Source organism: Atractosteus spatula, chromosome 25 (assembly GCF_055471065.1).
Source record: "Atractosteus spatula isolate fAtrSpa1 chromosome 25, fAtrSpa1.hap1, whole genome shotgun sequence".
NCBI lineage: Eukaryota > Metazoa > Chordata > Actinopteri > Semionotiformes > Lepisosteidae > Atractosteus > Atractosteus spatula.
This window is the reverse complement of record NC_142730.1, coordinates 9,349,896-9,377,509: the sequence shown is the minus strand read 5'-3', so window position 1 is coordinate 9,377,509 and position 27,614 is coordinate 9,349,896. Positions and strand designations below refer to the sequence as shown.

The following is a 27,614-nucleotide window of genomic DNA, read 5'->3' as shown; positions in this document are numbered from 1 at the left end:
TTAATAAAACAGGAGACGCCACTCATATACTGCATTCTCACATAACCCAGCCCTGGTCCCCAGAAGCCGGAGGGTGAAAAAAATAGATCCAACAAGGATTTTTACTGGGAGTCGGTAAGTAAGCCTTTTTCCAGTAATTGTGCATTTCTAGGGCACTTAACAAGAGCATTTAATATGTGTTTATTGGATTTATCTCTGATTGGCAAGGGTTTGTTTTTTACACAGAATGAAAAACATCGGTTTCTACTTTGTTGAGATTTTGATTACATCCAAAAACCACTGAAACCCTTTATTTTTTACACTCCAGCAAGAAATCGTGTTGCCGAAATTAGACAAAGGCTTTTCTTTACGCTACCGAAGGGCTCTGGTGTTGGCACAGCTGATCGCTCGGAGTGGCTTTCTCTGGATCTACCGGCGCCGGTACTGTCAAAATGAGGAATCAAAGCCCGATGGTGCCCAGCGCCCGGTTCCGAGTCCGCAAGCCAATGGGAGTTCTTCCACCTTGGCGTTTCTCAAAGACAGGAGCAGCAGCAGGAGCTCCCAGGAAAACAGTTCACATCCGTAGGAGACAACATGCTCCCAGTAGGCTGGTCTCGGATTACCCTTCATCTAAAACAAGTCAGCTCGAACGCCGAGCGCGTCTTACACAATTTGCGTTTGTTCACTCTGAGCCAACAAGCGCTTCCAACGTTAAGACGTGTAAAAGTAACTGATCTGTGTGACTGATTTCTGGGAAAAGGTTCGTGAAACGAGGCAGGCATATTCATTTACAGAAGGCGACGGCAAATTCATAACATGGGTTCTGCATAAAGCATATTATGCATGGATAATAATATTTAATATTATTTTACTAGAGTGGCATGGTGGTGCAGTGGTGAGCATTGCTGCCTTGCAGCCCTGGGGTCCTGGGGTGCTGTCTGTGTGGAGTTTGTATGTTCTCCCTGTGTTTGTGTGGGTTTCCTCCAAGTGCTCCGGTCTCCCCCGACGGTCCAAACACAAGCTGGCAATTAATAACAGCAATTAATGATTAAAAGAAAGCACTAAGGAAATGCAATCGAGTAGATTGGAAAGATCATATCTTGTACTGTACATACAGTAGCTGGTGACAGTGCAAGTCATTACTGCAAGACTAGCAGGGTAACATCAATGCATGTCAAGAGCCACTCACCCACTACAGAACACCAGTGCTCTGAAACGGCTCTCTGACAGCAGGGTGCATCCATTACAAGGCTTTCCAGCCCCGACACAATCCACCGGTCACAGAGCTATTCAGAACTCCAGAACAGGCAACAGGTCTGAACAGAAACTGGGGTCTGTGTTTTTAAACTGCTGGCAGCGCACAAGCGGTGAGAGTTGCCTTCCAAGCCACCTGTGCTGAGAAAGACCGCGTGACGGGCTGCTAGAGGGGTCGTGGTTTGTGGTTCGTCATGGAAGCAGGGCCTTCACACCCCGTATTTTCCCGTCGGAAAAGGCGCAGTCGGCCGTTTTTCACTTGAGCCTGTGGCCCATGTGCTGCTTTCTCATGTCAGGACGAGCAAGTAGGACAACTACTACTACTACTACTAATAATAATAATAATAATAATAATTTCTCACACTTCTATAGTGCTTTTCTGGACACTCCACTCAAAGCTCTTCACAGGTCATGGGGATCCCCTCCACCACCAGTGTGCAGCCCCACCTGGATGATGCGCCAGTCTGCTCCCCACACACCAGCTCTCAGTGGGGAGGAGAGCAGAGTGAGGAAGCCAGTTCACAGATGGGGGTTATTAGGAGGCCATGATGGGTAAATCATTGGGGGAAATGATTGAAGGGGGAAATTTGAACAGGACACAGGGGTAACACCCCTACTCTTATATAGAAACACCCTGGGATTTTTAATGACCACAGAGTCAGGATCTCAGTTCTCAGATCTCTGCAGCAGCTCACTGAGACTGAGCGAAGATCCAGGCCAGAGGAAAGCAATAACAGGATACTCCCACAGTGTTCACACACTGCCCGCGCAGGGGACCTGCAGCCTGACTTCCCTCGCTCCCCAGCCTACAGCCCCTTCAATCCCTCACTGCACCACTGCAGTGCAAAGGCAGCCAGGTCCTTATACCAACCCTGCTGATCAGCAGTTCAAGAACAGAGGAGCTGGCTGTACCTCCTTTCAGGAAGGGAGAAGATTGGAGAGGCCGCAAGCCGAATGGTCCGTTACCATCGATATAACGTCCTCCTCAGCCTCCGAGACACGGAACTCGATTAACCTGTCGAGATGACACGGGCAAACGTAGATCAGGCACTGAAATCGACATATTTGTCGCTATATAAGTATTTGTCGTTCTTATAACAATGCGCTCAGGCTGGTGATGTGTCCGTGTACAGGGGGGATGGGAGGGGAGGCAGGGTGTTGTTAATGTTCAGAATTATTCGAGTCTGCCATGGCATGAAAAAGGCTGAGAAACGCTTCTGCGCAGCACATACTAAGCTGCAGGAGCATATACGTGTTTCTGGTGCTCGGGTGTCCATGAGCTTGCACTCTTTACACGCATCAAACAAACTACAGCATAGCAAACTGAACAACATTCGGTCTCTAGTATTAGGGACAGTAACTGTGCACTTCGTAACGATGCCACACTGACAATCTTCTAGACGTGCCGGGACTTTCAGTGACATCAAAGCCATGTGCAGCATCCGTGGACACACCTGAACATCTGGGTCCTGAGGCAATGTCCAACACTGACAGGCAGAAGGAACTGAACCTCCTTAGTCATGAACAGAAAAGACTATGGGGGAACTGATGCAAGTATTCAAAATCCTCACAGGCACCGATGAAGTCAAGGCAGCTGACGTCTTCAGAATAAGCAGAACCAGACAACACCAGTGGAAACTATGTGGAAGTGCATTTAAAAACAGGAGCAGAAGACATTTCTTTACCCCAAGAGCGGTAAGAGAGTGGAACAAGCTACGCAGCTATATTACTGGACCCATGCATTAGCTGGAGGAAATCACTGGATCAATTAGCTACTAACTACCCAACAGGCTAGGTGACCTGAATGGCCTCCTCTCGTTCGTGACCTTTCGTCTGCTCTTATGCTGGAGAGGAAACATCAGTTTTGGGGTGTGAAAAACACAGGGCCAAAGACACCTCACAAATCATTAGGAGTCATCATTGTGCACTCGTAAATGTAATGTTATCTTAGCCTGTTTAATACTCTACAGCTAGAAAGTATTTACTCAGCTCCTCCAGTACTGACAGCTTAAGCCATTTTCCAGAACTCAGGACTGAAGTAACGGTGAACCCCTGCTTCCCTCTCTAACTACCCCTTTCAGGGAATGACCGGATTGTTGGGATTTTTCCAGTTGGTTTAATAGGTATAGTTGAGGATCACTGGCTGGGAGATCTGTGGACTGCATGAACAGTCAAGCCTATTGAATGTTAAACTGTCAAATTTGTTAATCAAAAACAGTTACGGTTTTGATTTAGATCCACACATTGAAACACAAAAACATGTGACATTCCTGTTTTCTGTCCTTTGAATCCAAGAGAGGATAAATAATTGCTGAGTCTTGCACTTCTTCAGTCCTGAGTGTCTTTCAGCGCCTGTCTAAACCCCACCTATAACAACAACACCCAGAGAATGGAATATTTCTTCTGTGAATCTCTGCAGTCAGACACAGCTGACTACGGTCTCTTTTGCTTGTCTTTTTTATTCCAAGAGCAATGGAAGGGGATTAACCCCGGTCTCTGAACACGCATGATTCACAACTGAAGTGCAGTCTCACTTTTGTTCCCCAAATTAAAGAAACGCAGTCGCACACAGAGCCAGCTGCTGAAGGGCTGCCAAGTTTCTATTGGAATACCCTCCGTTCAAACCATCCCATGTGCGCCAATCACAACGATATGTCTGTAACACAGAACAGCAGCTCCCTGTTCACTGTCACACTGACCAGGTGAAGCAAGAGCTCTGAGGCAGGAGGAGGAATCCAGCTGTGTGTTCTGCAGCTGAGCAGACTGGTGCAGGCGAGCGAAGGCGAGTCTAAAGTCCACAGCACAAACCGGAGATGTCATCGAACGGGCAGGGGCCAAAGACAGAGACGTCCAAGACAAAGCACGAAGGGGAGAGTAAAAAAGCACAGTTGAGAAAACAGGGCTGATGCATGGAGAAGACGACAAGGGGTGATCAAAGCCGAGAGAGATACTGTAATTAAGAAGCATTAAGCAGGGGAACGCCAAGACTTGAGCAGTGGGGAATAATATCCACTGGGAAAACGAGGAAAGTGGAGGATACTTGCACGCAGTTGAGACAGACCTAGGCCCTGATCTAAGCTGTTATGGTAGTTGATGAGTGAACAGCCTGAGTGGAGGCTTCTCTGGTAGCAGTGATGTTTCAGGTGCGTAAGAACGCGTACAACATACTGAGCTTACAAATCATCAACAACCAGTCATCAACCTCACACCCGTAGAAGGTTCCACAGCCGAAACGGTGCGTTTCTTTCCTTCTCTTTTCAGCAGGGAATAAACCTTCGTCAACAACTAGAGTCGACGCCCCAAATGACAACAAGGATGCGTTATTTTCTTATTCTATACCCTCCCAGTCTGGAATCTCCAACCCTTTTATGACTCAGCTGCCTGGCCTTGACTCCAGTACCCACATGGGAGAGAGTGAGACGTGGACAAGTACGGGTCCCCCATCATGACCACCTGCAGAGCCCTTTGCCCTTAGACACACTGCAACATCTCCAGTGCCTGACAGGAGCCCCTGGCTCTGCGGGCACCCAGCAAGCCACAGGAGCCGCAGTTTGCCAGGAAGACAAGGGTGGGAGCTCTGCCATACCAGGAGCCCCACTCTCCATCTGAGAGTGACAAGACCCAGGCTCAAACTAACAGTGTCTGGATCGCAAACCTGAAGACTCGAGGTGGAAGATGCCCGACTGTGAACTGCTTCAACTTGACTAGGGACAGGCAACTCTAACCACAGCTTTGCAGGCTTTACAGCTACGTTTTACTGATCAGCTTAGGCTGACCTAAAACCTAAGAGGTCTGAGGAAGAGGAATGAGAAAATTAGACTTCTTAATCCAAATAAGAGAATCTATCAGATCTTCTGGACCACTAGGACCAGAGCTGCCCATTCCTGGTCTCAACTATTAAATCAGTTGGCTACAGCTGTAGTTCCTAGCTCCGAAACCCTTGAAACACTGAATGCAATTTGTCATTTCCATCAGGCTATATCAGCTAATGAGTCCAGAATGGCTCCCCTTCAGATGTGTTGTCTGAAATGCTACCCACAGCATCTGGCCTCTGCTGAAGGCCACTCGGGGTGGGCATGTCTAATACAGAGCTATTCCCACCCGTGTCTGTTCTTTACGTACTGATGACTCTAGATGGTTTCCTCTAGACCATGGCTGCAAACCCCTGGCCTTTATATTAACATATTTTTGCCTCCCATTTTCTGCACGCAGGAGAGTGACTGTGTAATACTGTGTGTGTTTGAGCATTTCTGGCTACTGTATCGGCTGTCAAGGTCTCTTTTCATGTTCCAAGCAAAAACCAAGGAGGGATACGTGAGACCTGCCAGGGCTCGAACAGCGCAGGGACCACCCAGGCCTACAGCCCATGGTGTCCTTACTGCACTGCAGACAGAACATTTTCACATGCGCTTGTATTTATCTGCCAGGTTAAACTGGATCCTGGCACAACCCACGCCTGAAGGTGGCCAAAGACCTCACAGACCAAACGAGCTTTGACCAGAAGAAACAGGATGGCGTGCCGCGGGCGGTCTTCACTGACAGAACGGCCCCCCTCTCGGATCAGAACCTTTCTGATGTCTTGAAAGATCATCCTCTCCTTCGATCAGCAGTCTTGGGACACCTCCCCCCGGCCAGGTTGATGAAGGGGAGGCCGGCGGGGGCCAGATGTTTGTCAGTACAGAGCGGCAGTGGGCGTTGCAGAGATGAGCGGTCACTCTTGCTGGCCTTAATAATAATAATAATAATAATAATAATAATAATTGCTTACACTTATATAGCGCTTTTCTGGACACTCCACTCAAAGCACTTTACAGGTAATGGGGATCCCCTCCACCACCACCAGTGTGCAGCCCCACCTGGATGATGTGACGGCAGCCATAGTGCGCCAGAACGCTCACCACACACCAGCTCTCAGTGGGGAGGAGAGCAGAGTGATGAAGCCAGTTCAGAGACGGGGATTATTAGGAGGCCATGATTGGTAAGGGCCAATGGGAAATTTGGCCAGGACGCCGGGGTTACACCCCTACTCTTTTCGAGAAACGCCCTGGGATTTTTAATGACCACTGAGAGTCAGGACCTCAGTTTTATGTCTAACCCGAAGGGCGGTGCCTTTTTACAGTATAATGTCTCTGCCACTATACTGGGGCATCAGGACCCACACAGACCGCAGGGTGAGCGCCCCCCGCTGGTCCCACTAACACCTCTTCCAGCAGCAACCTTAGCTTTCCCAGGTGTCTCCCATCCAGGTACTGACCAGGCTCACACCTGCTGAGCTGCAGTGGGGCTGCCAGCTGGGAGCTGCAGAGTGATATGCCTACTGGCCTTGGCTGGTCACCTCTATGGTCTCTCTTCACTTCCGCCGAGTCCGATCACAGACCCTGGGTTGCTGTGCCAACACTGCCCATCTGTCATTTCTCCTTCTCTTTGACTTTAGAGGGAAAACGGCCAAACAATTTGCGGCTCTGCACGCGTGCTGTGATCTGGCTGTGCTACCACTCTCATTCGGATCAACCACCAATCACACAGGCAGCTCGTCACCGCAGGACTCACCTGCATCGGACGGCTGAGAGGTAACACTGTGATGCAGAAGCATTACAGCAGCGTGGCTCTGGGCAGCTGCTTCCACTGCACACAGGAATACACACGCGTGGATCAAGAGGTCTGACATCCCAGGAGGCAGACGAAGCCTAGGCATCGCTAGCGCAATCTTGAAACAAATACCACTTGGTACGCCAGCAAATATATCTGCGATGTAACAACGATACACAAAACAGATGTTTTCCGTTGTTTGAGAAAGTAAAAAAAAGAGAAAATGGAGCGTAGCCCCAAATCAGCAGAAAATTCTGAAACGGGGCCAGAGAGAGAAAAGCAGATCAGCTTGTTCGAGTGCGACAAACTCTATCGCGATGAGTGCCACACCAACGAAGGGCTGTGTCTCCTTCCCAAGTGCACGGTAGTGAGAGATCCTTCAAATCTCATTCATGGCACACGCCGAGTCGAGTAATCTCACAATAAGGAAGGATTACTGAACAAATTATTCAGATAAGGAATCACATCGTTTGGGGATTTTCATCATTGCTAACTGGAAAGTACCCTGTAAAAAAAAAACCCTTCCTACCATTTCCTATAAAAACAATTAAAAACAATAAAAGTAACATTATAGGGATAAACATCAGGTGAATCATTAACTCAAACTGTTTTATTGCTTCCACCTAAAATATCAGGCTCCTGCAGGCTTCATTTTTGTTATCCACTCTTGCAAGAAAGAAGCTTTAACTCAGCACTTGAACACAATGTCAAATGGCTACTTAAGCAAGTAATCACTTCAATTAGGAGCTTAATTAAGGGACAGAGAGCTGGGCTCAATAAAAACAGACACATTGACCAGAATTTGGAAGTCCTGTCTTCAAGTGTCACTTCAGTGTTAAAGCTTAAGTCTGGAGCAACTCTAGATTTTGAAAATGATTACAGTTACCTTAGTTTGTTTACAACTCATTTTCAATCCAAATGGTGAATCAGGAAGATCACTGCCCTGTTTACTGTTCTTAGGCTCTTCACACGAAATTCAAGCCATGAATCTCTCTGCTGACAGGATGTGAGGTCAGTAAGGGGCGGTGCAGTGGCACTGTGGCTCAGGATCTGCGCCTGTGACTGGAAGGTTGCCAGTTTACAGTATATCCCGCGGCCGGCAGAGGAATCCTACTCTGTTGGGCCCCTGAGCAAGGCCCTGAACCCCAACTGCTCCAGGGGCGCCGTATAAATGGCTGACCCTGCGCTCTGACCCCCAGCTTCTCTCCCTGTCTGTGTGTCTCATGGAGGGCAAGCTGGGGTATGTGAAAAGACAGATTCCTAATGCAGGAAATTGTATATGATCAATAAAGTGATCTGATCTTATCTCTTAGGAGCCGGGGACTGTGGCTCACTTGTTCACAGTCACACCTGGGCAGGGGGGGGATTAGTATGAGATTACGATATCCCCTCTGTCTCGACACTCAGGCTCTCCACTCCTCTCGGAGACCTGCGCCCACTGCCCAAACCGGCTCCTGCATTCGGGAGCTAGTGGAGAACAGAGGCGAATGATATTGCTGTTGGAGAAACTAAGCCAGTTGCAAGCTGTCGATAATTTTATCCACCACCTCCAACCTTGTTTAAGCAGTGAACCAGGCTGTGCTCGTCAGCTTGATTGGGCAGTAAAAACTAGAGCTGGGATGAAAAGCAGCAGAAGAGAGGAAACCGGAGGCCGGAGCTGCCTGGAGCCATCGCTCGATAGCTCAGAATGAGCTTACAGCCGACCAAGGAGAGATTTCCGGCGCTGGTTATTTTCCCCCCCTCGTCTGCCCTGTTTGCTGGCTCATTCAAACGGCTTTGGGTTCAATCGGGATTAACCGAGAGCAAGAAGAGGACACAGGTCCATTCTGCATGTCAAAACTGCGAAGGAGAGAGCGGCATCAGTGTCTCTTTAAATCATCAACAGCGTAAAACCTGTTCATCTTCAGCACACGAGGTGATCTGCTCCAGTTTCACTGGTCTTCTAAGGTCCTGAACATTGCTGATTTCCACTAAAAGGCCAAGAACACTTACTGCATGCTGGCCCTCTGCAGCACTTTCAGAACCACTGTCAAAGGGCTCTTTCTCACGGACTTTTTTAAGGACCCACTCAGAGCCGCCGATGTCAGGTTCATGGAAATACTTCGAGCAGGAAGACGTGATCGGTCCAGGAGGGCATCCCAGCAAACAAACACACACACAAACAGCACTTCCTGTGCAAACAGGACGAGGGGCAGCTGGAGCTGGGATGGCTCGTGGACAGCTGTCCCATCTGGAAATCGCTCCTCTCCGACAAGGAAAAGGAAAAGCTAGGCCAAAAATGGGAGGGGGGGGGGGAGCTTTGAGGGAAGGAGGGGCAAACAAACAAGTCAGCAAAAAAAAAGCACTTCCCTTTCCCAGACTGGAAAGGACCACATATCAGCTGTCCCCTGAGAGGACACACATTGTCACAAGTGTGACTCAAAACTAGTCAATAAAACAAAAAAACAACAAGCTGCTGGTACTGATAGACTGTTTTAATGAACTTATAAAGGTCTGCTAGTAACTCTCGAGCCCATGTGCTGAATTCCATTATATCTCATTTAATCTCCTGCATTGCATCACCTTCCCCTAATATTTGTATTCTCAGAGAATGTTTTTTTAACAATCTTCATTTTCAAAAATACAGCAACAGATACAAAGAAAGAACACGTGCACAGAGCAGAAAGGCACGTACAGATTTTTAAGAGCAGCAGGGGCCTCCGATTTCAGCACGAATAAATCTGAACCCAGCTGCACCTCTTTCCAAGAGAGCCATTTTTGTGAATTGACACAGCCAAGTGCATCCCGTGTGTGTAACACAGATGTTCTGGCTGCAGGCTGACAGTACTGGGGTTATGGTTCTGCCTGGTACACAGACCCCAGAATGGGTCTTCAGAACTATACAGCACTGTTAAATCAGTCACCAGAGACACCGGGGTACTGTATATAGGCAGGGATTTCAGTTCACCAGCTGTTGAAGGATCTGGCTTTCCGCTAACGATCCTCATTCCAGTTAAAAACGCAGTCTCCAGAGTTCGAGCACCTTCGTTGGGCACGCGCCACAGTCACGATGGAGGTCTAGGCAGCGTGGACACATGGGGACCTGTCTTTCATGAGACACAAGCATGTCTTTGGTAGTGTGGACATGAGGGGACCTGTCTTTCGTGTGACACAAGCGTGTCTTTGGTAGTGTGGACAGGAGGGGACCTGTCTTTCACGTGACACAAGCGTGTCTTTGGTAGCGTGGACACGAGGGGACCTGTCTTTCACGTGACACAAGTGTGTCTTTGGTAGCGTGGACACGAGGGGACCTGTCTTTCACGTGACACAAGCATGTCTTTGGTAGCGTGGACACGAGGGGACCTGTCTTTCACGTGACACAAGCGTGTCTTTGGTAGTGTGGACACGAGGGGACCTGTCTTTCACGTGACACAAGCGTGTCTTCGGATGACAGGACGTGTAAAGCCAAGCTCAGGCTTAGCTCCTGAGAGAAAAACCTTCCTCACTGTTTCATACAAGTGTTGACACAACGTTCCGGTACAGAGTGTCCCGGAATCCTAGCAGAACGATCCCTGGACACAGGGATTAGCACACCCACTGTTTACCTGCGCAGTATTCTCCAAAACAATTCCCTGCAGTGATTCGGAACCGATTCGGGTTTGGAAATGGGCTGAAATGGAGCCGAGCTGATTTTTTTTTCATGCCCAGTCCAACAAGCCACCAAACCCCCCGTCCTGCTCTCTTTCCATCCAGCTGTCTGCTAGTCCTCCCCGCGATCCAGCGCAGGGGAGCCCCATCAGACAAACAAGAGGAAACGGATAGGAAACATCTTGATGGTAAACTCACGGCATCGCTCAAACATCCTTTTCCTCCGCATGGTGGTGAACACAGCGCTGGCAAAACAGGGTGTATGGCGGGGGGGGGGGGACAGCTGACAGGGGAGGGTGAATCCTCTCACCCGTGCCCAGTTTGGCACTCCCAGCACCACTGTGGAACGCCAGCCAGCTTTCTTACAAAACCTCCCTTTCATAAGGCAAACAGCACTGGAAAAAAAATCAATCTACTCCCCCCCCCCCCTCAAATTACACAAGACATGCAGTCGGTGTTGTAATCCTTGTGGCTTTGCTGTTGGAAAGGCAGCCATCGAGGACAGAAAAACATTTCGCAGAACGGAGCTCTGACAGCAGGCTCCGCGGGCTCCCCCGTCTCGCGCTGAGGGGACTGAACCAACTCCACCGGCGGGGAGGAGGATGGGGCTGACGACCCAACAGGGTGTCTGAGGAGCTGGTGACTGCGGTCAGCTGTAGCGCTCCAGTGTTTCATTGTGCAACAGAGCTCTTGAGGACAAGGGCAAAGGTCAATTTGCGTGGCGAGGGTCTCCCAGATAGCTCGACCAGAACTGCGTCTTGTTCTGTGAGAAAATGGGACCCTAGGAAGCGCAAGTTCTCTTCAGGACAAGCTCACAGACCTTGCCAGCAAAACTGAGATTAGCGACGGGTTGCACAAAACACCCTTGAAATAAATTTCCCTTTAGAAGTAGAGTTACAAACAGGAGGAGGCCATCTACTCACTGATCGAAAGAAGCCAGGGTATCAGCTTCAAACACATGGCTATGTAGCTTGTTCCACACTTCCACAGCCCTTTGCTTCCTGTTATCCTTTTTAAATGCACTTACATGTAGTTTCCACTTGTACAGTATCTGCTGTGCAGCTAATTCTGAAGTTCACTGGATTGGCCTTTGAGGATTTTGAATATTGTACTATCAAGTCCCCTTGGAATGTTCTCGAAAATGGAAAAGAAAAAGAAAAGGATCAGTTCCTCCAGCCTGTCAGTGCGGGACACTCCCTTCAGACTAAAGAGACTCAGTTCCTCCAGCCTGTCAGTGTGGGACACTCCCTTCAGACTAAAGAGACTCAGTTCCTCCAGCCTGTCAGTGTGGGACACTCCCTTCAGACTAAAGAGACTCAGTTCCTCCAGCCTGTCAGTGTGGGACACCCTTCAGACTATAGAGACTGAGGTGAGGTGACCAAAATTGTGCACAATATTCTAAATGAGGCCTTACTTGGCTGTTATTCAATTTTAACATAACATCCATCAATCCATTTTCTAACTGATGTTTCCAATTCAGGGTTGCAGGGGAGCCAGAGTCTATCCTGGCAAGCAACAGCAGCAAGGCAGGGTACACCCTGGTTGGGACGCCAGTTCATCACAGAGCACACACACACACTCACACCAGGACCAGTTTTCTCAGAGCCAATTAACCAACCAGTATGTCTTCGGACTATGGGAGGAAACCAGAGCACCCATGGGGAAACCCACACAAACACAGGGAGAACATGCAGACTCCACACAGATAGCACCCCAGGAACTGATCCAAGGATCCCACCGCTACGAGGCAGCAATGCTGACCACTGCGCCAGCAGTCCACCCTTTAACACAAGATCCCTTGATCCAAATTCTACGCTTTTAACTATGTAACCTAGCACTTTTTGACTTGTTATTGCTTCCCCACATTGCCTAGAAGATGTTAATGATGAGCCAGCACAAACAGTTCATTCTTTCCTCTGTTTTTTTTTTTGCCCTGGAAAGATCTTTTACTTTAAGGGTGTCGTGGAAAGCAGCACATACTGCGGTCAATACCGTTGCAGAAAAAATATACTTCGGGTGTCTGACACTTAAGGGGCTAACAGCTGGCCACAGGGGTCCAGTTCCAGAGCCATGCACAGGCCTGGACATATAAGAGCTGATCCCTGGACACAAGAGAGGCTAAGGGTGTGTGGAGCATAAGAATGTACCTGCTGGGTACTTGAGCACTCAGCTAAACAACTGAACAATGATCTAACAATGGGTTTTAATGGAACTTTTAATCATTTTCAGTTCTTACACGTGCTGGAGATCTACCTCCAACCTTTCAACAACCCTTGAGCAAACAAAGAAAGGTGCAATGGTCCCAGACAAGCAACCTGTGGATCCCCGTTCAGGACTGAATGAAGTAAGGAGCTCAGCAGGTGTGTGGGTCCCCAGGAGCAGAGCTGGAGACTTCTGCCCCAGCTCAGCACTGTGATCCCAGAGGAGTCACTCCAACCCGGCTAGCAGGTACTGGTGCCGAGAGACACAGCATCAGTGGGTGTGCAGTCCCGTGCAAGATGGAAGAGGTGGAGGGGTCACTCTGGAAATCAGGAGCCTAATGTACATCAATGCAGGACCTCAGAACCGGTGAGGGTCAGACTATTCATGGCACGAAGACTAGAACAGAGTCTCACACCTCTGGTTCAAGCACCGTGGGACCAGGGGGCTCCTTATAAAAGCTGCCTTATCCTCTGTTCGCCATCCAAGAGAGGTCTGGGGTGTCTTGGGTTTCAATCACCGCTGATCACCAGTTCCAGCTCCAGGTGGAATGGTGGCTCTGTGGCTAAGGATCTGCGCCAGCACCTGTGGCTTGAAGGTTGCCAGTTCAAATCCCGCGGCCGACAGAGGAATCGTACTCCGTTGGGCCCCTGAGCAAGGCCCTTCACCCCAACTGCTCCAGGGGTGCTATATAAATGGCTGACCCTGCGCTCTGACCCCAAGCTTCTCTCGCTGTCTGTGTGTCTCATGGAGAGCAAGCTGGGGTCTGTGAAAAGACAAATCCCTAATACGAGAAATTGTATATGGCCAATAAAGTGATCTGATCTGATCATACGACATCCACATCGCTCCTCCAGAAATCAGGTTTGGCCCTGACAGATACTCTGTGTTATACACCCCGTTTCCCCAAGAAACGGGCTCTACCTCAAAAAGAAAGTCAGCAAAACGCTGCCTGAAAAAAATAATTTAAGTAAAAAAAACCTCCCGTTGGCCCTTGATTTTTCTTGCCAACATGTTTTTTTTCGAATTAAAATCGATTTTGGCAGGTGACGCGCTGCTGGGCACGCGAGCAGTCAGAAGTGGTGAAACCGTGATGTATCCGTGCCCTGCCCGTGCCTGGATTTTACACCGGGCCGATGTTTTCACTGCAGGCTGTTTTATACCCACTGGATTCAGAGCTGCCACCTGGGTACCGGCTCGGAGTTACGGATATAGGAACAAGGAAAGGTAAAGGAGAAGAAAAGAAACACAACGTTTCGGCTGTGGAGCCTTCTTCGGGCGTTATGGATTTAGTCCCTGTACAGCCCAGGACGAATGAGGACCTGGGCCTGGTTCTCAGATCAGCGTGATGGCTAATACCCCTGTACGGACCAGAATGAAGGAGTTGAGATGCAGCTTCCCCAGGCAGGATGTAATGAATTAACAACTGCAAACGACCCTTTTTATCTTCACGGGAAAGACGAAAACAAATCACTCTGCTATGCAGAACAAGGTACCAAAAACAACTGCACAGTAAAAGCCATGATATCCGAGCTGGTGACAGGGTACTTTGTACTCCTGTTTTCCAGCTGCAAAAAATTTGATTTCAGACCATCGTGTTTTTTGGAAATTGCGATTTATGTCTCATTAATCTTTAGCAGACACCACGCAGAAATCGAGGCTCCGGGATAGAATTCCAGCCATTTATCCCTGTCTTTTAAAACCACAGGCTCGTACTGACAGAAGAGCCTTCAGATTGCTCTCTACCGCAGAAGAGGACAATGTGGTTATTTTCACCCTCAATAACTCCTGTTTTAACATACTTTCGCGCTGCAGAAGCCTGTCTCCTTGTGTTTGACTACAGTAACGGAAGAACACGCTTCTTCCAAAACCACTAGTGAAGCCCAATGCCTCTCTGGGCTCTCTATCTACACTGTTCTGGGCAGTTTTAAGCTGCTTGTGTGGTGTTTTTCACAACTGCCTAAACTTTTTGTTGATGTCTGACAAATTGCAGAAAACCAAAGACGAGCTTTATGGGGAAAAAGGTGCACTAATAAAATCTTTCTCCACCTGGTGTATGGCTTCATTCTTGTACAAGGTGGTGGACAAACACCACTCTGGATACAAGTGCCACTTTGTCAGGCACTGCGCAAGCCCAGCAGAGGCAACCACACCCACTGACTCTTTCAGCTTATTGGTTCTTCCAGACACCAAGCCCTCTCTCTCCACCAATCACCTGCAGGAATCAGAGGCGAACCACAACCTGGCTCACTCTGCAAGCCACTGCCTTATTTAAGAGCCACTCAAAACCCTGCAGCAGAAAATGGAAAATTACATACAGTATAAGGACACAGCATCTAAATTCTCCAGGGGTAGGTTAGCAATGGTATTAAATTCTTAAAATATATCTATGAAGATGTTCAATTTTGCATGCCAGGACCACACGGAAACTGAAGATAAGATCAGATCACTTTATTGGCCATATACAATTTCTTGCATTAGGAATTCATCTTTTCGTATACCCCAGCTTGCTCTCCATGAGACACACAGACAGGGAGAGAAGCTTGGGGTCAGAGCGCAGGGTCAGACATTTATACGGCGCCCCTGGAGCAGTTGGGGGTAAGGGCCTCGCTCAGGGGCCCAACGGAGTAGGATTCCTCTGCCGGCCGCGGGATTTGAACCGGCAACCTTCCAGCCACAGGTGCAGATCCTTAGTCACAGAGCCGCCGCACCTCCCCAGGGTGCACAAAAAAGGATGGACAGGTGAGTCACCCTGAAAGCACGGTATTAGTTCCTAGAAGCCGAATGCCTTTTCCCTTCTCCATACCATCTCTGTGAGTCACGGGGCCTGGCGTGCCAGGAGGCCCTCCTGGAAAGCCCCCTGAAACGATATCAAAGCGAAAAGGAGTCCCTGACGCCCGCCCGTGCTCCTGGTGCGTCACGGCGGGCGCTTGTGCCGAGTAACCAAGCCGGCTCGGGCGCGAGACGCCGCGCGGACAAAGAGCGGCCTCTCTTTCAAACAGGAAACAACAACTCGCCCACTCCCTTCGAGCTTCCTGTCCCTGCTCCGTCGGGGGGGCAGCTGAGCGGAGCAATCTTAACATCCCCCAAAGACAAGAGCCCAAGCGCAGAGAAAACGGCTGAGGGCCAGACCAGGCCCCCCGGCCCGTCAGGGCTCAGCGGTTTTCCGAATGCCCAAACATTCCGGCAGAACGTTCCACTGCTAGGGTTTGTTTCAGCACAAGGACTCCTTCTCCGTGTTTTCCTGCTGTATGTTTCACTTTTAAAACTCCACGAGGAAGCTTTGCTCTGGCGAGTGCAGAACGGCTTGGGAAAGTCACTCCGTCTCACGATTCCATTATAAGCTCAATTCTAGCCAGTGAGGCTGGCTGATTAATTCCATGTGTTCCCAGCTCCCCGTGTGCAGAAGTGTTTTCTAGTGTTAGTGCAGATTCAGTTTCAACAAATTCCATTTCTCTTCACATTCTGGTAGCAAAAGTGATTTGGAAATAACCTTAATTCCCTTTACTATTCTCAACCCTGTAATCCAGCCCTGTCATACAGTAGCTATCCTTTCCTTAAACAGGGAAAACTGCGCCCCTGACCTCACCAAGGCCTGAATCTTTTTTGAAGCCCAACACCGGTAGGGTACGGAACTGTCTCTGCTCCTTTATGGCAACTCAAGGGGTCTTTAAAGTTTAAGATCGAATTCCTTATTTTCGAAGATCGAAGGTCTTATTTTGATTAGGTAAGTGTTTCTGTAATTAGCGAGGGACGCCTCTGTTTATTGATTTGAAAAAGCTGTGGTCTAGCAGACATTTTTGGTGTGTCACTGAACAGGGTCTGTGTGGCACCAAAATTAATAAAAAACAAAGACTTGTGGGATTATTCGGCTCTCAGAAACAGAGGCTGAAATCCATGTGTATTGCATAAGGGTGATTTCCTCTTTTCAGGAGTTTGTTTTGATCCACTTGAAGAACCTTTGAAAAGTTTTGCTTTTGATTTATAAAGAGCCCTAGCCATAGAATGTCAGACAGAGTGATTGTCCTAATGTTGCCAGCTGGACATCCTCTTGATAAGCCTATAATTAAGGGGAATCAAGCTGGAAAAACACTTGAAGCTCTGTCAGTAAAGGATGCAAGTTTTCTCTTAAACTGGGGATGTTAAACTACAAGTCTAGGCACTGAAATATATTTCAGTTAAAAGCAGAAATCTGTTACATGTCCTTCATCCTTTTAATGACCTCTCCATCTGATCAGGTCACTTGATGAAAGAGGTTATTGGGGACAATCATTCTTTTACAGGAGAGGTAGTGTTACAGCTATAGGTGATTACAGACAGAAGTGTCTCTAAGACTCTCCATACAATGGGTAACACCTGGCTATTGGCAACATTTCCAGCTTCAAAGCAAGCTTCAGTGATCAAAGCGATCAAAGTTTACTTTGGTTTATCTTAGTTAATTAAGTTCTGTGTAAATGATTAAGTGTCAATCCACAGTCCAGACAGTATATAACTATCAGGCAGGTACAAGAGCGAAAAACAAGGGACACGAGACAGGATGCTATCGAAATGGAGAGCACTTTGTTCCAGATCACCCAGTAAAACCCGACTGGGGGACTCTGATTTCCTGTGTCAAGAATCTCTCAGTTAAAAACGGCCTTTCCTGGTCAGTTGAGTGTATTTTTAGAATATGGCGATAGGTTCCTAAGAGAACATCCAAGAACATAGTTCTGGAGGGCTGGGATCATCCCTCCCAATTAAAGGCTCAAACGCAAAGTCCTAATTCGTTCTTTCAACAATTAAGATTAGACGGAGGTAATTGGAAAAGCTGCTCTTCAAATAAACAGAACAGTTAGGCAAGCAGAGACAGTTGCCGGCGGAAAAGCAGTTCAGAGGGTGCGCCAGTGCTGTAGTGGTATCATGCAAGATTCCCATTCTTGCGATCCGGGTTCGATTCCTGGCTGGCGCATAAAAATGTTTCTTTGTGCGGGCCAGTGGCCCAATGGATAACGCGTCTGACTACGGATCAGAAGATTTTAGGTTCGACTCCTGGCTGGCCTGACTCTTTTTGGGGCGGAGCAGTGGCTCTGTGGCTAAGGATCTGCGCCTGTGCCTGGAAGGTTGCTGGTTCAAATCCTGCAGCCGGCAGAGGAATCCTACTCTGTTGAGCCCCTGAGCAAGGCCCTTCACCCCAGCTGCTCCAGGGGTGCTGTATAAATGGCTCACCCTGTGCTCTGACCCCCAGCTTCTCTCCCTGTCTGTGTGTCTCATAAAGAGCAAGCTGGGGTCTGCGAAAAGATAATTCCTAATGCAAGAAATTGTATAGTGTTAATAAAGTGATGTTGTTATTATTATTATTTCTTCCAGGAACTTCTCAAACCCCCCTAAACAGAAGGAGATGGTACACAGTCTTATGACAGGGGTTCGTAATCCAGATTCCCAAGCCGGAATCCAGGAATGACGGCGATGGCTCAAACAGAAGGAGGCCCACCATCGCACTTTCCCAGGGAATTATCTGTCCTCCGCGAAACGGATGTTTCACCAAAGCTTGTAGCTGTTGTTTACTCCTCCATCACACAGCCTGTAAACTTTCAGTGACGTTCCTCGTTTGCCTTGACGCAGTTTATTTGTGCAGCCGGGATGAATGGATTCTGAAACAAGCCTCTAGCCGACCACTTCTAAACATTAAGAATACACAACAATTTGGGAGAGTGGCCGACTCGGAAATCGTAGACCACAGGTTCACCCGAACACCCCTGAGGCAGGCAGACTATGAGAAACAACTGCGCATCTTAACTGTTTCAACGCACAACATTAGAACCTACAGCCCATCACAGTTATTTCTGATTATATTCTAGACCACGATATGAGTGGAGATTACTCAAGGCGAAAGGGAAATTGGGAAAAGCATCCACAGCAAACCTCTTTTGCAATTTTAAGTAATTCCTTGCATTTATACTGCGTTTTACAGTTGGCCAGTGACCCACTTCATCCACCCCGCCAGCAGCCTCCCTACACAGCAGACTGGGGGGGGGACGAGAAACGTCTTCACTGGTTGGATTAAGGGGGAACTCGAGGGAGGCCATATTGCACCACCCTGGCCTAGACATTGGCTAGGACACCTGGGGCAATACCCCTGCTTAAGAACCAGGCTGTGGGATTTTTAAAAACCAAACAGTTAGGACGGTTTTATGTCGCATTTATTGATTACAAAAGTCATTATAAATGAAAAGCCAGCACCTCCTACAGGACAGCTCCCTTTCTGTACACAATGGCCCTGGTTTGAAACTTCAAGGCCGAAGGGAAGAGAAGAGCACCCCCTACTGGTCCACCAACAGCAGTTACAGCAGTAGCCTGGATTTTCCAGCAGCCTGGGTGGGGGGGGGGGGGGTCTAATCCTGGTCTGGGATGAGCAGTGTGCCCTCCCGGATTTTCATTCCAGATCAGCTCCTAAAATAAAGCAGCTGGTCACCTGAGCTCATCAGGTGCTGCTGCTTTCAAGAGAGCTGGAGACCCTGCAGACACACTGACCAGCCCCGAGGGACCAGGGTCGGACTCCTGCCTGCCTCAGAGGGTCTAATCCCTGACTTCGCTTCCGAGATCTGAAGAGTGGCAATGCTGCATCTACTTTCTAAGCAGCGTTCCGCTTGTAAGTAAACAGTATATAGAATGAAGCACAATGATTTATCTGTCAGCAATGATCACAGGGGGCTGTTATTGAGAACACAATGGAATCTAAAGCAGTGTCACCTGGTCAGAGCAAATCAGCCACAACATAAAGATAGCCAGCCAAGGAGAGACTGTGTAAAGTTCTGTGAGCTGAAGTTGTCGAGAAGAGTACCCTTAAAGCTGAGTAGTTTTGACACTCTGAACTGACCAAAGAAACAAGCCAAATTAAAAAGGATCTACTTGGTTGTTGAGATAAGTTATCACCGGAGCTCAGCAATGATGAAGTCACAGCAGGCACAGCGTCACCCCAGGGGCAGGGCCCTATCCTATTTTTATACACAATAATCATGATCTATGTGGTATGAATTAATGACTTGCAGAGAGAAAAATGAAGGACTAGGAGATCCAGACAGACAGTGGCACAATCAGCGCTCCTGGGTATCAACACATGGCTCAGGCCTCATCTCCTTACCCCCCTCAGGAAATACAGCTTTATCGCAAACTCAGGTGAACAAGAGATGTTCTGTCTATAAGATGCTGTGAAGCTGTATTCTGGAGTGAAAGCCAGTTCAGATGTCTCCACAACAGCTGCATTAATAAAACTGAGGTTTTTCCATACTCCTGTCTCCTGAGAGTCGTCTGCTCCTCTACAGTGTTTTTTTTTTGCTAATTCTGCATATTAATTTGCCAGCATGAATAATTGAAAGGAACACAACCCCTCCCCAGAACTTGAAAAGCTGGCGTTCTTCTGTAATGCACTTATGATTAAGCAATGATATCACTTGCGTTTTTATTACGATCCATTTGTTCCTGATTTAGCAGCGAGTGAAAGAATGGGGTCCTACCCATCCTGGAGCCAGTCTGGAACCTACTGGCAGTAAATCGCAGTTTTTCTGCTCCAGCCCCTAGCCAGGCTTTGTTCCATCTAGTGCTCAGCTGGTCTCCAGCTGCAGGGCGAACTGGACCAATGCAGGTCCCGTTTGGATCAGCGTCCTGCACTGACCCAGACTGGAAGGGGCACGGTTACCCTAAAATCACAGGCAAAGCCCTGGGAAAGGAATCCGTGACACAGCACGGACACAAACCCGGATACCCTCTGCCTGGAACAGCACTACTGCTCCTGCTAATCATCAAATAGGTCATTAAGGAGCTGACTGTAGCTAATTTGCTGGAAGAGAGTTTATTAGAAAAGCTCAAATACTCCTGCTGTAGGCCAACAGTACAGCCACTGAAATCATTTATTCTGTTTGGCTTCTTTCAAGAAATGTCTGGGTGATATTCTCCAATCAATTGATTAATAATGATGGGCCACACAGGTTAGATGGGCCAATGGCCTCATCTAATCTGTTATCTTATTAATTGTTCTTACCCATCAAGTTCCCTAAAGCCAGGATACGTAATCTAAATGGAGCGCATGATTACACTGCATGATAAAACATTTTCATACATTTATATAGCAAATAATTCTGGATTGTGTGGTCTGGAGCAGTTAAATCAGTAGCAGTTAATATCCTAAAGTGGCCAGTCTAGTTCTTGGTCGTGAGCCTTTATTTCAAACGAGTCTCAAACTCATTTTCTTAATCCGCACCACCGACCGTCCCGTCACGCGGGGGAGATGATGGCGGGACCAGAGAAAGCCGATCAGCATCGAGACTTCACTGCTCACCGCCCAGGACCGGTGTGAGGCTTAATCTAGGTGCTCGTTTCGCTCAGCTCCTGGGACAACTTAAAAATCACAAATGAGCAGTTGTAAGTGAGAGGAGACCATTCAGCTCTTCTGCTCCGCTTGGTAGTTAGCAGCTCATGGATCCTGGAGTCTCATCCAGTCGTCTCCTGAAGGAAGCCAGGTGTCTTGTCCTGTTGCAGCGTGTGCTAGTGACAGGGTGCGTGTGGCCAGTCTACCCTTGCTGCTCTACAGATTTTCTGTTCCTCTGTATCTGAGCCTGAGGGCGATCAGGCCAGAGCAGAGGCCTCTACCCCCAGGTCCTGCAGAGCGCTGATCCAGCAGGTTGCACAGGTATCATTGAGATCTTCAACTCCTAAAGGCCTGGGAACAATTCCCCTACAGCATGTTCAGTGGAACTGAACCATTCATTCAATTTAGTCATTTGGTGGTCATTGAAATAAAGATCAGAATATCCTTCAGCCCTCCAGCACCTTGATTGAAAGTTTTAATAAAGATTAATAGAGGTTTGGGCTGAGCTGAAGGATAACTGGACAGGGGTTCTCCGGGATTAGGCTTGGGAATCCCTGGAGTAGAGCTTATCCCAGGTGCTGTACTGTTTGCCTACGGCAGGAGTGTTTTAGCTCTCCTGCACTACTAACAGGGAGGAGAGTCAAGATACTCCAGTGTCCACTAGCCAGTCCCCACTTCATCTGTGAAATAGGAGTAAAGAACACAGGGAGGTCTTGCACCCACACCCTTCCAGTAAGGAGCACACATCCTCAAACATGCCCCAGTGCTACAGGAGTGCACGTTCGTTCAAACCCACCATGTCACCAGGCTCAGCCAGTGAAGGACCCCCTGCACCACCACTGGAAAAGGCCTACTGGTCAGGGTGCTATGAGCTCTCAGAAGGAGAGGCTGCTAGAACAGGCGTTCACAATCCTGGTTCTGGAGCGACCCAGGGTCTGCTGGGTTTGGTTCCAACTGGGCCCTTGATCCACAGTGCCAAATTGTGACTGTAAGAAGTCTGATGGCTGTGTTTTCTGCATTCAGGCGTCCCTTCCATTATTTGCATATTATTTGTTTGTGCATTATTTCCAACAGCTGCTGCACACAGCTTCATGCAGTTCTCCCCTCAAATTGTTTCTCACAGATTTGCTCTCTTCTATTGGACTAAACAGCTGTCAGTAGGTGATCAGTTGGTGATGAACAGACATAGATGGGAATGACACTGTAACAGACCCGCCCACAGTGAGGCAGTGTGCTTCCTTCTGCTTCAGTCTGATTGCTCATATTTCATCTCACAGCCCTGAGTGCGGGCAGTCCCGAAACTCACTAATCAGCAAAGGATTCATATCAGTTACAAATCTCAATCGGTTTGTGTGTTTTTTTTAAGAGCTGAAAGCAAATGTACCAAAGGGCTAAAGTACAAGACTGAAACATCTTTATCTGTGATTAGGAACAAAACCTAAAAGCCTAAGGTTTCTCCCAGGACTGAGAACCAATGTACTTATTTGTGAAACTAGGAGATGCTAGAGTGCAGAAAATAAACTAAACCAGCAAGCAGATGAGCTACTGGCAGCAGTCAGCACTGGAGATTAGGAGCCCAGATGGAACAGAAACCAGCAGAGACAGAGGTCTTCTAGAATGATTACTGAGAACCACTGTTCAAGAAGACAGAGAACACAGACTGTTCAATCTTTCGTTCAACCGTTCATTTGCTCAATCATTCGTACTTGTAAAGACAACACGCTCTTCAGCACAGGTTTTTACTATTCTGGACAGCTCGTACAGCAAGACCTGCAGGATCAGAGCTGTGGTGCCAGGGTGGAGACTTCAGGCCCTCAGGGAATCAATACATCTCAGTGGCAGCAGCCAGAGGCTGGGAAAAGGGTTACAGGTCTAAAAAAACCATCTGTCACACCAGACACAGGCACTTCTCAAGCCTCATGTTTACATCTAGACACTGATTGGGCTTTAGAGGATGAGAAGGTGTGATGGCTATACTGTACATCCGAAGTGACGACATGTTATGACTGTTTTTTAAAACGCTAGTTACTGCAGGAACTTACACCCCAATGAAATTAGTTCTGCTACAGTATACACCCTTTCAAAATCTCAGAATTCAAATCACTCACCACACTTAAAAAGAAAAAAAGTGGGGTAAAGCAGTAAAGATTGTATATATAGAACAAGGTGTGCAATCGATGCCAGTCTGTGCAGCTTAAAGTATTTGATCACATACATACAAATATCGAGGCTCAAATAAGAAATACAGCCGAATCAAATTCAATCCAAAAGTAGATTCAAACACAGCGAAAGCTTAAACGATCTCCGCATACACTAATTAAATACAGACAATTAAGGTACTGAAATTCCGACGCATCCCAAAATACAATACATAGAGCAGATTTTCAGATAGTCCGATAGTTTATATTTGCCGCCTTTCGGCATAATCCAGAGCGCACGTACACAGCGAGTCTGCGACCGCGGATTTCGTCTAATTTTGCTGTTCAAAACGCAAAAGATACACTAAATAAAAAAAAGACACTGACCCGTCAAGTCCCTTCAGTTTCCGATTAATTGAACAAATACGTGTTTCGCAAGACAGCTAACGTTATTCACACTATTTAGTTCTCGTTTTCCCCAAATCTTCACAAAGCAGTTATCTCAACAATTACACTGAGTTTAACAGCCTCAACGACTGAATGAGAGAGACACCGGCAGTCGCTCCGAAAACCTAAGAAAAAATTTGTCCTAACGGAGAAAAAAAAAGTAATTTTGTAAAACGGGTCCTACTTGAGCTACAACAAGCGCGTTACTCTCAGATTTTAAAAGAAAGCGTTCATGTGTGTGAATTAATTAAGCAACGCCGCCTGGGTAATACTGTGAGTTAAGTCTCGTTCAAAACGAGAAAAATACCGTATGAGCTTCGTTTCAATAACCTGTATCGAGTCTGCTGCGGTTTTCAGTAGTTTTCTATAAGATTTATTGCGTGTTAACTTATTCAACCATACGCGTATTAAAAAAATATTCGGTTCAACAAAGTCGAAATGTTAATGTTAATGGGGCCACTCTTACCTCAGACCCGAGCATCCGCGCGCGGCTGGATCGGGGACACTCCTGGGAAACTGGCTTCTCGCGCGGTGTGTCCCAGAAAATAGCGCTAATTTCACTTTGCAGTCTGATTTAAGAGCGTAAATCAACCTTTTTACCGTCCCATATCTCTGGCAACTGCTCGTGAAAAAGTCTATGAAACCGGCTCGGTGGCTTCAATTCAACGGTCGTCGGTATTCGCAGCACCGGTATGGGTGAAATGTGCCCCCGTGAAGGAACAGACGACAAAATCGGGACTTGGAAGATGAAGCTCCCCCACCACCCGAGTGAAAAAAGACGCCCTTTTGTTATTTTGAAGATAATTCGCTGGGCTCCCTCAGGTGCGCTCTCCGCTGCAGCTCGGCGGCGCAGCCGGGGAGCCGGTGACGCTGAAAATAAAGGAATGAGGGAGAAAACTGTCAACAGAGCGCTCCCAGACTCAGGAAGTGTTGGAAACTCCGCCGAGGGTTGAAAACGAACCCATTCCTTTCGGGCGGGGAAGATATTAGGCGAGGGAGGGTTTGAATTAATTCTGTATCATGTGGGAGTGCAGTCTTAATTGTAGACACGACGGGCTGTTTTTTTTTATCGTTGTTAACGGTCAAAACGCGTCCAGGACAAGCCAACGTACATAACAGCCTGCCTCTTACCCTTCGGGTTAAACGGCATTTTCTTTCGAGAAACGTTCAATCCCTTTGTAATACTGTGCTTAAGACGTTAGCTGCGAAGGCAGAAGAAAAAAAATACAACATACCAACCAAAATTATGGTCTGGGTTTGGAATAGATGAGCCGTGACTTCAAAGATCAAGACGCATTCATTTCTGGTACTCGTTAGTTTGTAAACGATGTTATAAACGCTCTTCCATGACTTGTTTTTACATTTTTAAGGAGATTTTTTAATGATTGTATGAAAGTCTGTCCCACTTATCTCTTCCAAACAGCTGATGTAGTAACACGGTGTAACAATACGCCGTTTTTTAAGTAACGTCTATTTAATCACACCGTTAGGGAAGCCTTATACGGCGGGGAAAACGACTTAGTCGTGAAACAAACATGACATTTTAAAAATTCTTCTATGGGACCCAGTGTTAAACAACCCTGTGAAACATCTGGAAGACATCCGGACACGCTCGGGTTTTAAAAGATATAGAGCCTGCACTCTGCTGTATCAAACAAGGTTTTTTCGGTATTTTGTTAAACATTGCAAATACTGTATGGACTTATTTAAGAAGCGGAGCCAAACTAGCGGATGACTGCTTTTCGTTAAAAAGGCAAACCGTTGAGTGGCGTCTCGCGGTCTCACAGCCTCGGAGGACAGGGGTTTGAGCCCAGCTTGGGGGTTTGTCTGTGCGGAGTCTGCATGTTCTCTTCTGCTTGGCGTGCTTGTTTTTTTCTGTCTGGGTGCTCCGGTTTCCTACCAGCAGGTCAGGATGGTTTGACTACTCTAAATCGTTTTCTTCAGTTCGTGTTCAAGGCGAATTCACACTACGGGCTCTGTAGTCACAACTTCTTACACAAAATAATAATAATAATAATTGATTACACTTCTATAGCGCTTTTCTGGACACTCCACTCAAAGCGCTTTACAGGTAATGGGGATCCACTCCAGCACCACCAGTGTGCAGCCCCACCTGGGTGATGAGCCAGTCCGCTCCCCACACACCAGCTCTCAGTGGGGAGGAGAGCAGAGTGATGAGGCCAGTTCAGAGAGGCTGGTTATTAGGAGGCCATGACTGGAAAATACAAATATTTCAAATATTGAAAATACAGTGCTGTTTTCGTAAAAGGAATGCGATATATTTGCTATTTATTCGGTTGGTTTTAGAGGTGCTGTGATTGATGCGTTTCTTACTGATTTGATGGGGGGAACAACTCTAACATCGAATTTGCGGTATTTAGGGTTTCAGCACAGAGCCCGTAGTAGAACCATACCTGATGTCACGGAAACGGACATGCTTTTTCCATGCTTTTCACTGATTTAAGACACAGTTCCGCGATATGGGCTCTCGGCTTTCCTCTGAACCAGTTTCCTCCCAGCTTTATGGTGTGTTTTGTTTATTTTCCAGCCCGTTTAGGATCCTTCCTTCCTATCGCGGCTGTGCTGTACAGTACATTTCCGCCGGCCTGTGGCTGCTGTGCGCGGACACCCAGCGCTCCGGCCGCTGCAACAACAGGGCGGCCGGCGCAGCGGGCGGGGGAAGGTCACTCACCGTGGTGAGGGGAGGTGAAACACCAGACACAACGGACCTGATGCATATGGGCCATCTGATACTCGGGTTAAAACCCCATTATCGCTGTTGGTTTAGGGGTCTGCGCAAGACAATTAGATTCACACCCGTAGAGCCCAAGTACAGACAAACGAGATGGGTGTGCGCTGATTAGGCTCACACAGCTGGGAAGCTACTTTCAACAGCACAAGCCGGAACAAGCGGAGCACTAACGAATGGGACCGGTTCGGGTCTCCTCCGACGTTGTGGGAGGGGGCTGAGTGACGTCACACCCCCGAACAAACAAGGCGGTACATCTCGGAAACGACAGCAGCACAAACGCTACTTTCAACGACACAAACGCAGCACTAACGAATGAGGTGGGTTTCATCGATTGTGCTGTTTGTGTGTGTGTGGGGGGAACTTCACGGAGCTGACTCACACCCAGAGCACACTAGAACACATCAACAAGATCAGCCTGCGCGCCTGGCGCTAGTAGATCGTGGATCAGCGATCTTGTTGCGAGATCTCTCAAGGCTTTCCTGCCTTCAACAACAGGGCTCAGGCACCCACATCCCCTTCTGTAAAGCCAGCCTCCCGACGTCAGCCCTATATCACACATGCCCCCCACCCACCACCCCTCCTAGGTACCCGTTTCTGTCCTCTAGGGTCGGCATGGTGGTGTGTACAGACCTGAGCATTGCCTCCTTACAGCGCTGGGGCCCTGAGTTCAATTCCAGGGGTGCTGTCTGTATGGAGTTTGCATGTTCTCCCCATCTTTGTGTGGGGTTCCTCCCATAGACATGCTGGTGGGTTACCTGGCTTCTGTGAAAGCTGTCCCTGGTGTGTGTGTGTGTCTACCTGCCCTGTGATGGGCTGGTGTCCTGTCCAGGATGTACCCCACCTTGCACCCGTTGCTTACTGGGATAGACTCTGGCTCCCCCGTGACCCTGAACTGGAAGAACCAGTTAAGAAATGGATACATGGTTCTGAAGACAGACCTCTGGGACGATTCAATGAATTTTAGGATTTGAAGTACTTGTGTCAATCTCACAGGGCCTCTCGAATCCAGACTAAAGATATTCAGCACTTTAGCTGTAGCGGATCATGTCCTGGAGATGGAGCTTCATGTGACATGTCGTTTACAGTAAAAAAAAATCTCAATATCTTCATTTCTCTATCTGTCTACTCTAAGATAATCAAAATATGTTTCTTCCTCACCAGAACACACCCTGCCTTTAATTGTGAATTGTTAATTTGTGCCAGAAAAGTTGCCCTTTTTATATTGAAGGATGCGTACCAAGTTAAAAGTAAAGTAAAAGCATTACTTTTCCTGTACGCATTACCT

At 47.9% G+C, this 27,614-nt stretch overlaps 1 protein-coding gene across 1 annotated transcript in view; it reads right to left on the bottom strand.

Annotated features, from left to right (window-relative positions):
- pear1 (platelet endothelial aggregation receptor 1) overlaps window positions 1-24,347 on the bottom strand; it is a 70,479-nt gene extending 46,132 nt beyond the window's left edge. The window contains exon 1 of the mRNA XM_088905860.1: window positions 24,044-24,347. The gene's annotated coding sequence lies outside the window, so the exon portion shown is untranslated. The remainder of the gene's footprint in view (window positions 1-24,043) is intronic.
- Between the last annotated feature and the right edge of the window lie 3,267 nt (window positions 24,348-27,614).